The sequence below is a fragment of the Octopus bimaculoides genome, chromosome 1 (assembly GCF_001194135.2).
Source record: "Octopus bimaculoides isolate UCB-OBI-ISO-001 chromosome 1, ASM119413v2, whole genome shotgun sequence".
Classification (NCBI taxonomy): Eukaryota; Metazoa; Mollusca; class Cephalopoda; order Octopoda; family Octopodidae; genus Octopus; species Octopus bimaculoides.
In genome coordinates, this window is record NC_068981.1 from 72,603,451 (window position 1) to 72,620,940 (window position 17,490).

The window sequence follows — 17,490 nt, forward strand, 5'->3', positions numbered from 1 at the left end:
TATTTTATATTTTTAATTTCGCGCATTGTTTGTTTTTGGAAACCCCAATACGAGCATTTCAGAGTGTTTGGGTGTCGATCTGAGGACAATGCAAAGGATTCGGAAAGAGTTGGATATGTCTAATGATGATTACCAAGGCATGGCAGCTCGGAAAACTCACTCTGATCGTTCTGATAAGAAAAGAACTCTTGAATTTGTTGGTCAGATCCAGGCCATGATTGACAACGATCCCTCCAAGTCAAGCAGGTTCATCGCCAGAGACATGGGAGTGTCTGAGTTTCTCATCAGGCAGGAAGTGCAAATAAATATCAATAGATGAACTATCTATGCAATATATTTACACAGATTGTTACATAATAATATATGATAAAATCTAATATTTACAACTGTTTCAATGTATCCTATGTATAGCTGATATAACGCATATATAATGCAATTCGATATAAAGAATATAAAACAATATTATACAAAAGCACGTAAGAAACATAATATCAATGTACAGGAAATATAATACATAGGTGCCTTCATATATCTGCGTTTATAGTACATCCTCTTCAGGTGGCGACTTTGAAGTAAGGAAAAATTTCCAAGAATATATGACGTCGAGAAATTAGAAAATGGAAGAATGACATAAAGTATATAAGAAAGGTTATTGTAAAAGATGCTGGGGAAAGATAGAAAGGGTACGAAATTGTGAGTTAATAGGAAAGATATAAAGGATAAGAGAGGAAGAGAGAAGTAGATAACGAGATAAGAAAGAAGGAGATAAAGAACGGACGAGCAAGGAAGGCATAAGAAAAGAAATGGTATTGATAATATGTAGTGATAGTAAAAAGAAAACAGAAAGGAAAGAAGAAAAAAGATTAAATAAAGAAGAAAAATTCTCTGAGTCATCGTATGACACCTGACCTACAGCAAAGAAGGTTATACAACGAAGAAATGAGAAAGCTAAGGATAGGCAAGTAAGTGAGGTATATTATAATAAAGAAGAGAATTCTAAACAAAAGGACCTGATTCTACGTTTAAAGAAAACGGAGACACGTTAACGACATTGTCTGGGTTAGGTGTCTGGTGCTTATTAATAAGATGCCCAGAAACGCAGCATATACGAGGAATGAAACATTTACATTTATAACATACTTTAACAATAGAATCTATCAACGTAAAGGGAGATTTATTATTAAAACAACCAGAAATAAACGAGTTTTGAAGAATGGCAGTTCATATGAATAGATTGAAGCAAGTTACAATAAGGAAAAAGAGATAAAAAGAAAACATAACAAAAAAAGTACACATGAAAGGTGTATGGAATTGCAAATGAGAATGTTGAGCCAGAGAGTATACCAACCGTCATATATACGAAAACGAAAGTGGAGGGGCTAAGAAATAAACTGGGAGTAATCAATAAGTTCAAATTTCCATTCAATCATAGATAATTCATAATTCCTACTTATTTATGTTATAAAATGTGAATAGGAGGTGCATGGAAAGAGCATTGAGTGTAAAGAAGAATCAGAGATTAGAAATAAAATTTTGACCAATATGAATCAATTTAATCAGATCGAAATGTGGTAAAAGGTAAAAGATCTTATAAAATTTATGGCAGAATCAAGTTGCTACTTCACTTTATTCTATTTTATACAATGTTTTTTTTTTTATTCTCTTAATATTTTTGAGAACTCTCTACACCCTAAGTTGTATGTTATTCGAACTCCCAAGTACACTTTTCCAGGTGGGCTCTTAATCAATTGTTTCACTTCCAATGCCGCAAAATTAACGGAAACATGCACCACTTTGCTACGTTCAATCTCACATATTTCCTCGCACTTTCTCTCTTTTTCTTTCTCCCTCTCTGTTTATCTATATCTATGAATGTATCTCGACCACCCGTATCGCACTCTTAGAGCTAGATCTACCGGTTGTACAAAATATCAATCTAGCATATATCTTTTAATCCTATATTAAATCCTAAAAGTAATTGCTTACATGTCCCTCGTCAATACATGTTCGCCCAGATACTTACTAACTTTAAAACGTAAGCTTTTCTTTAACATCTCCACAAATGGCTAAATATCTGGCAGGAAACTGCATTAAACTTTTTATTTCTATTAACAATGGAAACCTATTATTGCCAGCTTTTTGCATTATACAAACGAGTCGTTGAAAGATACGGATGGCTCAACATTATTTAATTGATTTTCGAATGCATTCATTCAACAAAACAAGCGTATGTGAACATATACATAGATACACATAAACTTACATACACATATGCATGTGTGTGTGTGTGTGTGTGTGTGTGTGTGTGTGTGTGTGTGTGTGTGTGTGTGTGTGTGTGTGTTCCGTTTTTAATTATTTAAAGTTTACTTGTAAGAAAGGAGCTGCTTTTCAAGAAAAATGCAAACCTCCGTCGTTTGAATGTAGATAATAAAACGACTGTCACGTTTAGAACATAAGAGAAATCTTGCATCTTTTTACTGTTCCGTTTATAGATTGTATGTCTTGTGTGCATGAAAACTAGTTGATTCCTTTTTATGAAAACTCTAGCTTTTCCAGATCAGGTATTTAACTGATAAAACCAAATCCACCACTTATTATTGGTATAAATATGAATTTATAAACTGGATACAGAAGCTGTAGTTTCGAAGCAACTGTCCATCGATATATGCTTTCTCTTTGATTTTCGATGAGATATTCACGTCAGCAGGGCGTTACATACTTTATCATGTCTGTTCCAAACAACGATATCCAGCCTATTAGGTTTGCAATTGAAAGAAAATTTGATGTAAATATTCCACTAATATTCCTTGTGATAATATTTATGTTTATATTAAATTAGCAATGCATCCCGGCGTTGCCCGGGTGTTATAACCTACAGCCATATTGTATTATTTGTTCCCTTCTTATGGGCAGAATCGGCACAATTGATATTTAGTGAACTGGATAATTGGCGTAATGGAAGTTATTGTTTGTTTAAAAGTGAAGGGGGAGGATACCATTTTGCATGGGTTTGCATGAACGTGCTTTCTGTTCTTAAGAAGGATCACAAACTATGTATTGTTTCATCATAGAAAAGGGAGTTAATACGATTTTGCCCAGAAAAAACGTTTTCAAAATTTGATTACTCCCACCACCGCAATTTCTTAATTTGTAACTCTTTTTCGGATTTCTTTTATCCATGTAGAAGAATGCAGATTTTACGAATCTGGGAAATATATATTTCTGAAAGTTAATTTTTCTTAAAGAAAACACACAGTGCCCCTTCCCCCACCTCGCCCACTCATCACCTATCTGCTTTCAAAAAGCTAAAGCCTCCCAATGTTTCACTTTTGTCTGATGTTTCACTTTTGTCTGATGTTTCACTTTTGTCTGATGTTTCACTTTTGTCTGATGTTTCACTTTTGTCTGATGTTTCACGCATGCGTAGAATTCTACTGAAGCAGCAGACGTAAAAAATACTAGACCACCACCAGAAAACCCGACATGCTAGAAACAAAAGGTAAACGACATTCATTTCCTGTAGAAACTTCACTGCTTTCCAAAAAGCTAAAAGTGAAACATTGGGAGTTCGTAGGCTTTTGAAAATGGTGAGAAGATTTTAGTGTTTCTTTAAGAAAAAAGGAAAAAGAAAATTCTTAAAGATTCGTACTCTATTTTCATTTCCGTGAATACAAAAAAAAAAAAAGCATTTGGAAAATGAAGAAATTGGGATGGGGAGGGAGAAAATTAAAATTTTGGGAACGTGTTTTTTGGGGCGAAATCCCAGTCTCCTGTAACGAAAACATAGGGATCGGGAAAAAAAAGTTATGAAAGAAATGCTGGTAGGGTCGCAAATGTCACCTCAGATATGCTAGGAACAACAGGCAAAAGACAAGATTTCTGGGAAAACTTCCGTTTAAGTTTATATCAAAGATCCGGTTTTTAAATACGCTCTTCACAAACACGAATTACAGAATAGGAAAATGTCATTTGAATTGGATTTAAGCTGTAATTTTGCGCGTGCACACAGCAAGAAATAACATAATTCGTACAGAAGTTTTAGCTAGAGTGTGTGTTTGTGTGCGTGCATGTGTGTGTGTGTGTGTGTGTGTGTGTGTGTGTGTGTGTGTGTGTGTGTGCGTGCGTGCACGTATGTGTGTGCTAAAGGAAGTTATTTCATAGCATTCTTTGAAGCACCAAGGTTTTCAACTCGATCATATGGTCCATTATATGGGATCGTATGATTGTTCGTTAATTTTTTTAATTTCTTCATGCTTTGAAGAGAGCAGAAATTGAAAGAGAAGAGAAAGTGAAAAGGCGACATTTGCTTTGGGGTGAAAGCAGAAAGTGAAAGAGAGGTGAAAGTGAAAGATGTATGTACGTGTATTCGAAATGGACGTGTGTGTGTCTGTGAGTGTACGTGTGTGTGTATGTGTGTGTGAGAGAGAGAGAGAGTGAGTGAAAGTGTGTGCTGTCATGTTTGTAGTTTTATGCATGTATGTGTAAGTGGCACTCACTCGCTCTCCTCTCCCCTCTCTCTCTCACACACACATTATCTTTCATATACACGTACATAAATGCATATGCATACATCTTTTTGTATATATGTGTGCATGTGTGTGTGTGTGTGTGTGTGTGTGTGTGTGTGTGTGTGTGTGAGAGAGAGAGAGAGAGAGAGAGAGAATGAGTGACATACAAACTCTCTTTTATATATACAGATGATAAGCAGCTTTCTTTATTATAGTATAGATGTGACTAATTCGGAGAAACATTACCTTCATTATTCACACTTCGTCATTCTCGTAATGCAGCACTTTATAAGCCTGGTTCAAATTGAAAGTGTGAAACTATTTTCACTTCCTGATGAAACCTGGTCGATGTAGAGCAGTATCTTTCAAATAACTATAGCTCTCTCTCTCTCTCTCTCTCTCTCTCTCTCTCTTCGGAATGCATTGTATATTGTTTTAGCGAGGGCGTCATGTTGCATTGGGAGGTGATGTATTTATTTGCATATATATAAATCTAATAGATTATATACATACATCGCGCGTGCACACGCACGCACACGCACACACACACACACACACACACATATATATGTATATATGTACTATGTATGTATGGATTATGTTTGTGCTTGTGCTTGTGCATAGGTGTAAGAGTTCTTGAAAGTGTCAACATTCTACGTTTAAATTCCACCGAGATCGTTTTTGCCTCTCATCTTTCCGGGGTCGATAAAATAAGTTCCAGTTGGGCTATGGGGCGATATAGACGACTTTCCCCTCTCCCGAAAATGCTGGCATTATGCCAAAGTTTGAAACAAATGATAAGGGAAATAAACCAAAAGCTACAAGTATTTTTTGTTTTTTGTTTCATGTTATTAATATTCAGACGTATATAATGTCTGGATTTTTCCTAAGGAAATGGTAGACCACTGCTTATCTTGTTTTATTATATTTCTTAGAGCTGATGTCTGGTGCTTGGAAGCCAATCTTTGTCTTTGTATTCAATTCACATCCCATTTTTCTGTTAGTAATATAAATAAAGCAAAATTTTTGGAACAAAGCTAGTAATTTTAGGGAGACCGTGCAAGTCGATTATATCGATTCAGTACCTGATTGTTGCTATATTTTAATGACTACCAAAGGATTAAAAGCAAAGTTGACTTCGGCTTTATTTCAAATCAGAACCTAAAGAACCAGAGAAATGCTTGTCAGTTATTTGACCTTAACCAGTTGAGCATGTCCCTAAATGCCTGACGATATGTGTAACTCTGTTCACGAGCAGTAGTGGGGGAGCATCATTGCCATATGTTGAGAGGACTTCTGTGGGGTTTGGATAATTCAGCTCTGGAAACATGGGTGTTTCGTTTAACATCCTTAAACAACTCTTATTCAGGAACCTTTTGAGCAGGATGGGCTAGTCGACCCGAAGAAAATTCTAATTGGGCCCCACTTGCAAGGTCTTGCGCTGTTTATCTTGATATGTAAACACCATGTCGCGCACATATGGTTGTGATGCATGTGCCTGGTGTACCCTTATCAGACGGGTAGTCATGATGGGTAGACTGGGTTTCGTATATTTGTACTCCAGTGTCACTCTGATGACATGCACAACTCTCTTACTCAATTATAATGATTTCAAATTTTGGCACAAAGCCAGCCTTTTCCTCGCAGAAGTTAATAACTATATATTCTTCTAAAATATTGAGCAATCCTTCAAGTTAATGAGAAATAGTTTTTGTACATTACTTCACACAAAAACAATGGTTAATACATATGTATTAGTTCTGCAAGCAGTCTGAGCCACTGTGAGCTCTGGTGAAGCTGAAACACTGTTTCATGTGTTGCATGTTGTTGAGTTTAGTGTCTGTATTGTGTTTCTGATATTTTTGTGTGTGCATATCATGGTAGCAGGTGGAGCAATGGCTTCCGCGTGACTGGTCAATTTTGATTAACTAGAATTACACGTCACTGATTAACGATATTGTAAGATGTAGAGAGAAGCGCTCTTTGCATACAGTGTTTTGTGATGAGATGGTAAAATAATAGAAATATATATCATTGTCTTTAATGTAAAATGTTTAATTTATTACTTTCTATTTGAGAAGGTAGAGTTTTGCAAGTGATAAGATTACTGTTTCTATCAGGTCGATTAATTACGTAGACACCGAGAGAGAAGAGAAAAAACTCACAATCTCGCCTTACTAATTACTATGTCGTTTGATGGCTATCACCCCAAATGCAAAACATTATCAATACGTATCGAATACATAGAGGCATTATGTGGTACATGTGTAACAGATTATTTAACAATCTATGCATCATATAATCTATTAGTTTTAGACGTTATCATTGACAATGATTTTGTTCATTCTGTCAATTTCCTGTTGAATACAGTTAAATTTCGATTCGTTTCCGTTTGCTATCACGTCATCTATCGAGGATATCATTCTTATTTTAATACTTCTAGCCTTTGGGGAATATTAGAGATGGATATTGATTAAGCTGCCTACCCAGCCTCATTCACTAATCAGAATCGGCATCACATAGTGTGTGATTCGGTTAGTCCTTGGAATTACAGGTACAACCTATCCAACGAGCATCCAGTCTGTTTCTGCCAATCAAGTTTTATTCACTAAACTTGGGTCAGCTAGAACCGTTCCTATGTACTATAATCTCAGTTGATTTTGTTAGAATCATCTCTCTCGCTTGATTTTTGGATTTTAAACCTTCGTAGAAGGAGCATTTATTTAGTAATCGCATGGATAATCTCAATTATATAAAAGAGTGAATGCTTGAAATAGCGTGTTTAATATTTTAATTATATCACCATTTGTTAACTTATCGAAGTTGTAATTTAACCGGCCTCATAGTGTGTTAGACTATAAACTGGAGGGTAGATAGTTTTTATAATCAGTAGGCACAGATTAAGTAGCGTTACATTATGTTTATAGTTAGGACATTTAATTTGATTTCACTCACTAGTTACAGCAGGAATACCACGTCGATCTATCTTTTCACTAGGTACAATGCAAGATTTCTGTGCAGAATTAAAGTCGATAGAATTGATCCCAGTATGTTATTGACTAACTTTATTACTATTACAGTGTTGTTGATCAGTAAAATCGAACCCGACATAATTGGGACTCGGGGCACAAATGGAAGGAACTCATTGCTCTAAAGCATGAGCATTCAGTGTTTTCCTTTCAGAGAGTGTATCGGGATTATATTGGTTTCAAATTTTGGCACAGGGTCAGAAATTTCGGGGAAAGAGTAATTCAATTACATTGACCCCAGTGCTCAACTTGTGCTTTTTTATCGACTTATGATGAAAGGCAAAGTCGACCTCGGTACGTAAAGACGAATGAAATGCCGCTAAGCATTTTGCCCGGCGTGCTAACGATTCTGCTAACAGAGCTTATTCTTAATGTATCTCTTGTTGAAAGATTTAGAAACTTTTCGATTTTTAATACATATGGAAATTTTCTTTTGTTCTAATATGAACTCACATTCTGATAGCAGGAAGATATTCCCACAAAAATATTATCTACATGATAATGGATAAAATATTTCGCGATACTCTCTGTCAATTCCAAATCATTCATTGCTATTCTCATTTAGATTTTTTTTTTCGAATAAAACTCATTATATTTGCTTAATATGTGCTTCCATTTCCAGAAATTATTTTTAATAATTTTGTATAAATATATACATAGAAAACACCTATATATCAACACGCACACACACGGATACAAGTAAGTACACCTATATTCTTATAGTCGTGTGAATATTTGCAAAAATACAATTGACTGTAGTACTAACAACAAATAACGAATAATAAAGAATGATGTGTCTGCTTACAAATTCAATCCTGTGCTTGTAAAATATATTCTATTCCGAACAATGTAATGTAGTTTTTTTTTTTTCTGCTTGAATATGCACTAAATATTTACATATTTATAATTGGATACCTATGTCTATTTATGCATATTCTTATTGCATTTACGTGGTATGTAGCTATAACATACACTCTCTCCATATCTCCATCCCTCTCTCTCTGTCTCTGTCTGCGTACCTCGCTGTCTCTGTCACTCTCTATCTATCTATTTCTGAGTCTCCAGTTACACATACATCTATGTTTGTGGGTTCATACTGGTGTGAATTGCAATGAAGTACAAATAAACAAAAAAGAATACTTAATATTGTTAGGCTGAGAGGAAAACATAATCTTTCCAATGAAACGATAAATACCAAGTATCACCACACGTACATGTGCATGTTTGTGGGCACACACACACACACACACACATATATACACACACACACACATATATACACACACACACACACACACATATATATATATATACACACACACACATATAATTGGCGCAGGCGTGGCTGTGTGGTAAGAAGCTTACTTCCCAACTGTATCATTCCAGGTTCAGTCCAGTGGCACCTTGGGCAACTGTCATTTATTCTAGCCTCGGGCCGACCAAATCCTTCTGAGTGGATTTGGCTGAATCCACTCACACATCAACACATCAAATGTAAAATTCTCCCCTGAAGACGGAGACGGATTATTCCGGACCACCAAGCTCCCAGGAATAGCTGTTGCACTCGTAAAACTCCTGATTTAACCCCCTTTCACCAGCAGTCAAATACAGTATGTAAACGTCTTACACCAATGTCTTATAGTCACGTGATCGATGCTCTGTATTACGCAGGGGAAATTCGAAGTAATACTCTCTCTCTCTCTCTCTCTCTCTCTCTCTCTCTCTCTCTCTCTCTCTCTCTCTCTCTCTCTCTCTCTCTCTCTCTCTCTCTCTCTCTCTCTCTCTGTCTTTGTGTTTCACACACACATTTTATATACATCACAATGGACGCTGATCTGGAGTACCTTGTTCAGATTTAAATATTCTGTGTCTTTCATATCACCTGGACATGCATGTCCATTGGACATGTCCAGCATTTACATTTGACGGATATTTATCCCCGTCTTGTTTCGGCTGATATACCCTCCAGTCTTCATCAGGATTCTAATTCAGGTGTTATTATAATAGCATCGAAAAATATCATTATTATTATTATTATTATTATTATTATTATTATTATTATTATTATTATTGTTATTATTCAGGTCACTGCTTGGAATCGAATTCGGATTCTTGGAGTTAGTAGCCATAATTGCCCACGGGCCTATGGTGTCGCGGCTAACCACGACGCCATAGGCCCGTGGGTAATTATGGATTGAATTTTAGGGCTTATAAATCTAATATTTTTCTATCCTTCCTTAATACCGGTTCCCATATGCTGCTCATATCTGCACTCGGTCTGCTTAGGAGGTTGTTGTGTCCTAGCATATGTGCTGCTTCTTTTAGTTTTCGTACTTTCCAGTAGTGTTCTCTGTCTATTATTTTAACTTCAGCCCACAGGGGGAGGTGGTCCACATTTTTCCATACATGATCAGCTATACCCGATTTCCTCGTGTCACTGCTTTGCGATGTTCGTCTACCCCTATTTTGAGGGGCGGCATGTTTCGCGTTTGTATAACCTATCACAGCTGCATGGGATGGAGTACACGCAGTTTTTGGTCAAGTTCTCTTCTATTGGTGGTTTTACCCGAAGGAGATATTTGCGAAGTGTCTTGAATACTGTCCTGATGTCATATGGGCCGCATATCTTTTGTATTTTTTCGGAGAGGCCTTCCACATAGGGTAGACAAACTGTGAACAGTTTATTGGTTTCATCCTCTCATTGTTTCATAATTGGAGTGGATAGTATGTTTTTGGGGTAGTTGTTGCTGAATAGATTGTTACTGAGCTTGATCATTTCTTCGTGGCGGGTATCACGATCGCTACTTATATTTTTTGCTCAATGTTTTAGGCACTAAGCAATCCCTCTCTTTACACTGTATGGATGGTGGGAACTGAAGCTGAGGTATCGTCCAGTGAAGGTCGGCTTGCGGTATACGGATGTCCTGAATCCATACTTGGTGCGTGTTATTAATACGTCCAGGAATGCCAGCTGATTATCTTTTTCCTTTTCCACTGTGAACTGTATGGATGGCTTTATTGAGCTCACATGATCTAACAGCACTTGGACATCTTCCTGGTAGGCCCAGAGTATTTAGGTGTCATCAACATATCGCAGCCATAGGGTCGATTTTAGTGTTGATCCTAATGCTAAATTCTCAAAGTATTCCATGTATATATTGGCTACTATCTGTGATAATGGCAAACCCATAGCTAAACCCTCTTCATGTCGATATATATTAGTGTCCATACTGAAGTAGGTAGTTTCTACACAGACGATCAAAATTTCCATCAAGTTTCTTATTGGTATATTAGTGCGTTCTTTTAGATGGATATCTGTCACTAGTTTCTCTTGAATAACCGATAGTTGGGACTTTGGTGAACAGACTCACATCTAGACTCACCATTTGGTTGGATTCAATGGAGATATCCTTGATCAATGTGAAATGGGTGGAATTCTTCACAAACGATGTTGATTGACTTTCCTGCTAATGGACTAATTATGTCCACAAGGAAGCGGCTCAGTGGATGACATGCTGAACCTCTACAGCTCACTATAGGTCTTAATGGAATACCATCCTTGTGAATCTTAGGAAGACCGTACATGTTTGGTAGTTTACTGTAGTGTTGAGTCAGTTGTCTGTGCTTCATTGGTGTAAAGTGATCCTTGTTCTTGATCAGGATCTGTGACAACTTCCTCTCTGTTGTGTTACCAACAAACAATCTGAGGACAAATATCCGTCAAATGTATATAATGTAAATAATGTACATAATTCCTCATCTCTATAATATAGAACAGTATTATCTAATTGCATGTTCAGCATCTAATGGACATGCATATTCATAATGTGTGTGCTTTGTTTATTTGGTATCCCAGATTTGTATATTTAACTGGGAATTCAATTAATTTTGGGTGTTGCCGTTTACGGGCTGCCATAAATATACGTGTTATATACATTTTGAAACCTTTGCGAAAAATTGCCGATCTTTTCAGTGACGTTTGTAAAATTGCCATACCTTTCAATGTCATATTGTCAGTGTAGAGATCCGTGATGCGACAATTTATAAACGACTATATTGGGATCTGAGAAATTCTATTCCTCGTGCTCTTTCTCTTTGTGTTGTAAACCATGGAGCAAGATTTTGGAGATTCTTCCACGTATAGATATATGTCAGGATATCATTCCTGCTAGCGTTCCAAAGAGTAGACACGCAATGCGTGGTGGAGTATCCGTTAATTCCGGAATAAGCCATTGGATATTTCTGATAAATATTATTTACAATGTCTACAAGTGGTAGGCAAAAAACAGGCTGTACATGAAAATATTAAAAGCACGCGTTCGGGCACACAGAATATCCTTATTCTTTAGATACATACATACATACATACATACACATATATATATATATACATACATGTTCACACTAGAACAAAATACATAAGCGTGTGTGTATGCATGTGTGTGTACATATACATATAAATTTATATACTCTTTTATTTGTTTCAGTCATTTGACTGCGGCCATGCTGGAGCACCACCTTTACAATCTATCTATACACACCCACACATTACCGCACCCACATATGCGTATGTTTGTGCATGTATGTATGTATGTATGTATGTATGTATGTATGTGCTCTATGTGAGAGTGTCTCTGTGTCTGTGTTTGTCCCCCACCTCCGTTTGACAACCGGTGCTGGTGTCTTTACACCCTTAAATTAGCAGTTAGATAGAGAGATAGATGCTACATACAATCCCAAACTTCGAAAACGTTCTCAAACTTTTTCTTCAAAATTTTCATATATGTATATATCCACACTGCTGAAAAGTATTGCCTCATCCTTTTGTGTAATGTTCACTTGTTTTTCTATGTAAGTTGTCGTAAAAGTAAGTATGTAAACCAAATATAAAAATTCTGTATAACTAAAAAATGAAACATTATACACTCAACAGATAACATCCTAAACATTAGAGATGAAATCTTCTCTCCTTGCATACACAAACAATATTTTACATCTAGGATAGCCCATTTCCTAGACGTGAACACAAATAGTACATAGACTTCACACAAAGAAGAAATATGCTCCAATGAAAAACTACCTCACCACACAAGTATAAGAACACCATGCCCAGAACGAAAACAAAATCATGCAAAATAATACAAAGAAATTGATCACAAAAAATTTGCTCAAAAGAAAAATTCAAGGGAAACAAACATAAAAAATATGCCACTCAAGAGTAACGTCCCTTGATTCATTGAATTTACGAGAAACTCCGTGAACGAAGCGAGACTGTTTTCCATGTGATCGGCTTAAAAAATTACTACTTTTCTTAACATGAAACCAATGGTAGCCTTAATTCACAAATAAAAAAATTATACCCACTAATGCGCGGTGTTGAGCACTCATTTCCATCGTTCAACATTTACGTATATATATATATATATATATATATATATTATATACACACACACGCACACATATCTATCTATCTATCTATCTATCTATCTATCTATCTATCTATCTATCTATCTATTCATCTGTCTGTCTGTTAGTCTGTCTATATATGCATTTATGTGTGTTTGTATACATGTAATTGCGAAAGTATATTGCATTAGTTATAATGTAGTTCTGTGCATTCTGTAAGTAACTGGTGACATCAGGCAACCATGTAGTATTGGGAATTCAACTTTGTTCTATATTCATAATACGTACCTACATGTATGTATGCGTGTGTGTGTGTGTGTGTGTGTGTGTGTGTGTGTGTGTGTGTGTGTGTGTGTGTGTGTGTGTGTGTGTATGTGTGAGTGCATTTGTACGTTTGTGTGTACACATGTATGTATGTTTGTACGTAAATTTCAAAGTCTGGATATGTAGGTAAAGTAACAATGATAATCAGCTTACTGCGTGTTTGTAGTTTGTTGACCCACTCGGTATTCAATATAATGAAACTGAATCTCATCACAAAAAAAACGTATCTTAGTGGAACATGTATTCCATATCACAGATTACTGTAAAAAATATCTTGCATTGTATTACATAAATAGGAAGCATGCTTTGTGTAAGAAAAGCAAATTGAATCTCTTAAGGCATTTTTCTTACATAGACTGATTTGTACATCTAACTTTAAATTGTATTAGAAAGTAAGTCAGTAAGGTACCACTTTTAGTGTTCACGAGTTCTTTTAAGAAATGCTTGTTTTGAACAGTATAGCTTGCTGACAGTTATTTGACTTTGTCTCCAAGCACAGTTCATGGAGTCAGAATTTTCATTGTCACAAGCCCGTTATATTTAACATCAGTCTTAGCTTTTCGTATTTGGTCGGTATTTATCTACCTCACTATTATTTAGCATAAAGCCTGAGTTAACACTGTACAGGGTGAGTCAAAAGTCACGCACAAAATAAGTTCAATACACTCCGGAATTATCAAAGACATATTTTAATTTTTCTAAATTTGAATAAAATAAATAAAATTATGATGAATACTAACGTACTTGTACATGATGAACAAAATCAATAATGATAATTATAATAATTATAATAGTAACAACGTAATATGTATAAAATGTGAAACGTTTTGGTGCCTGACTTGTTGGCTCACCCTGTATTTCAATTTTTTTTTAATATTTGCGTTCAGTTGACATTTAAACGCTTCTATGCTCAGGAATAATTTCTTTCGATTTTTGCTTTCACGCCAAGACTAAATACACATTTGAGATTGGATTGTTTTGTTAAGCATAGTTGTGATGGGAATGCGAACTAAAATAAAACATGTCGCGAGAACTGTCGAGCAAGAATTAATCTGTAATACTTCAATTCTTGGTTGAGCGCTATCCAGTCTAATTATGTCACTAAAAATTTCAGGAAATTCATAAACATCATGTGTCGAGTACATGATGAAGACTTAACGTGGTTGCTTTATCTATTAGTAATAGCTGCCAAATACCCTTCAATGGATACTGTCTTGCTAACGATTTCTTTTGAATAATCTAGTCCGGCGTACACTATTAGTCGAAAATGTTGTTGTTGGCAATTCGTCGCTTACGACGTCGAGGGTTCCAGTTGATCCGATCAACGGAACAGCCTGCTCTTGAAATTAACGTGCAAGTGGCTGAGCACTCCACAAACACGTGTACCCTTAACGTAGTTCTCGGGGAGATTCAGCGTGACACAGTGTGACAAGGCTGACCCTTTGAATTACAGGCACAACAGAAACAGGAAGTAAGAATGAGAGAAAGTTGTGGTGGAAGAGTACAACAGGGTTCGCCACCATCCCCTGCCGGAGCCTCGTGGAGCTTTAGGTGTTTTCGCTCAATAAACACTCACAACACCCGGTCTGGGAATCGAAACCGCGATCCTATGACCGCGAGTCCGCTACCCTAACTACTGGGCCATTGCGCCTCCACATTAGTCAAAAATAAACAGACGATAAGTGTCATGACCTGAATGCTTTTGATCGTAGGTCTGTTTGATCAACGTTGATTTGGTGTTAAACGGTTTCAATGGTGCGCACAATACTATATACTGTCAAATTCTCTATCCATCCATGCATGCATCCATCCATCCATCCGTCCGTCCATCCGTCCGTCCATCTTCACCGCTTGCACGGCGATTATTAATTTTATGAAGTAATTAGTGACGGAACCAGACTGAATAGCGTTCAACCTAGGATAGAAGTATTATAGATAAATTCTTGCTCAGCAGTTCTCATCACATTCCTGAGAGGATCGTGATGGGTAGAAACCTCCAGAGACTGATATCAGAAGTAAACGTCAGCAAATTACCCGGTCGTATCATTCCCCGTCATCTAAAATGAAATCTGTTATGCATCATTAGACATATCTAGTAGTTATCATAACTATACATTATTGAATATTGTGCATTAGCATCCTTTGTTGAAAACATTGTGAATAAAAACAAACAAACAACCCAAAATACTTTCAGCCATCGAATATAAAACGGTATCCAAGTTATTAATCAATGATTTAGGTTTTATTTTGATAATTTATTGTAAAGAAAAATCAGTCAATTCTTCGAAGTCTGGTTTAATAGTATCGCTTTGCTCTATGCTGTCCTTAGCGGAGTTCAGTTTGTAGCAAGTATTCAAAACCAGAGCCTCCGGTATTCATTGACCTAGATGAGCATCAGCCGTATCAGTCTGGAAGGACCTGCAAAACTGAAGGGCAGTGTTCCATTTATTTCATAAAAATTTATAGCTACAAATTTTCTTATATATATGGTTTTTGTTAGAAATTTAGAATAAGTAGCAGACTTGAACGCCTGGACTGATATGATCGACTAAACCCTTTAATGTGGTTCTCGAGTGTGGTCCCAGCCCAATAAGATACTTAAAGCATTAAAAACATATGTGTGCACATATGCACGCGCGCTTACACACACACACACACACACACACACACGCACACATATACATACAAACATATATATATATATATATATATATATATATATATATATATATATATGTGTGTGTGTGTGTGTGTGTGTGTGTGTGTGTGTGTGTGTGTATATATGTATGTATGTATGTATGTATGTATGTATGTATATGTATATACAAAACAAACGCACACACATTAATACGACATACTTTCAGTCAATCACATTTCACGCACAAGGCATTAATCGACAAGAGGTTGTTTGGTAGAAAGCATTTTCCTAAGGTGATGAACATTCAAGCAACCTGGAAAACTAATAAAGTGAACTTCATTATTCTTAAGAGAAAACATTCATTTAATTCAATACTTATGAAATATAGGCGCAGGAGTGGCTGTGTGGTAAGTAGCTTGCTTACCAACCACATGGTTCCGGGTTCAGTCCCACTGCGTGGCATTCTGGGCAAGTGTCTTCTACTATAGCCTCGAGCCGACCAAAGTCTTGTGAGAGGATTTGGTAGATGAACACTGAGAGAAGCCCGTCGTATATATGTATATATATGTATATATGTGTATGTGTGTTTGTGTTTCTATGCTTGTCCCCCCACCATCGCTTGACAACCGATGCTGGTGTGTTTACGTCCCCGTAACTTAGCGGTTCGGCAAAAAGAGACCGATAGAATAAGTACTAGGCTTACAAAGAATAAGTCCTGGGGTCGATTTTATCGACTAAAGGCGGTGCTCCAGCATGGCGGCAGTCAAATGAGTGAAACAAGTAAAAGAGTAAAAGAGTAAAAGTGTAAGGCGGTGAGATGGCAGAATCGTTTGCACGCCGGGCGAAATGCTTAGCCGTATTTCGTCTGTCTTTACGTTCAGAGTTCAAATTCCGCCAAGGTCGACTTTCATCCTTTCGGAGTCGATAAATTAAGTACCAGTTGCGTACTGGTGTCGATCTAATCAACTGGACCCTTCCTCAAAAATTTCGGGCCTTGTGCCTAGAGTAGAAAAGATTAATAATTATTAAAGTTTTAATAGAATATATTATAATATCATATATTACATATAGCTCAAAAGCCGCCCGATAAGGGGGCTTTTAAGTTAGCTCTTGTGGAAGGCTCTACATTCGGCCTTGAGCCCAATAATGACACTTCATGCATTGAGTACACATTATATTTTATTAAACTTGACCAATATTTTTCAAGCAATGACCAATTTTCGACAAAACAATGATATAAATTGTTGACTTGGAACTTATTGCAAAGCTTCATGATAAACAACATCTTTTGTCTTCCCATTCGGGCGACAGTACAATTCTTTTTTCTGCCTAACCTCTTTCTTTCTGTTGATTGTTTTCAACCATCACCATCACCAGTACCACCACCAGCGCCACCACAACTGCCATACGCCATTCAGACTTCTGACGATACCACCATCAACGCCTTTGACTCGCCGCCTCCCCCTCCACCACCATCACTGTCTTTCACATCCCTTACTATCACCATCATGCTTGACCGCCTCAGCTACCAGCAGCAGCAGTAGCAGCGGCGGCAGCAGCAGCAGCAGCAGCAGCAGCAGCACCA

General features: G+C 36.7%; 1 protein-coding gene across 4 annotated transcripts in view; it reads left to right on the plus strand.

Annotated features, from left to right (window-relative positions):
• Positions 1–17,490, plus strand: part of LOC106871880 (protein-glutamine gamma-glutamyltransferase K) — a 427,287-nt gene that overhangs the window by 137,720 nt on the left and 272,077 nt on the right. The window lies entirely within an intron of this gene.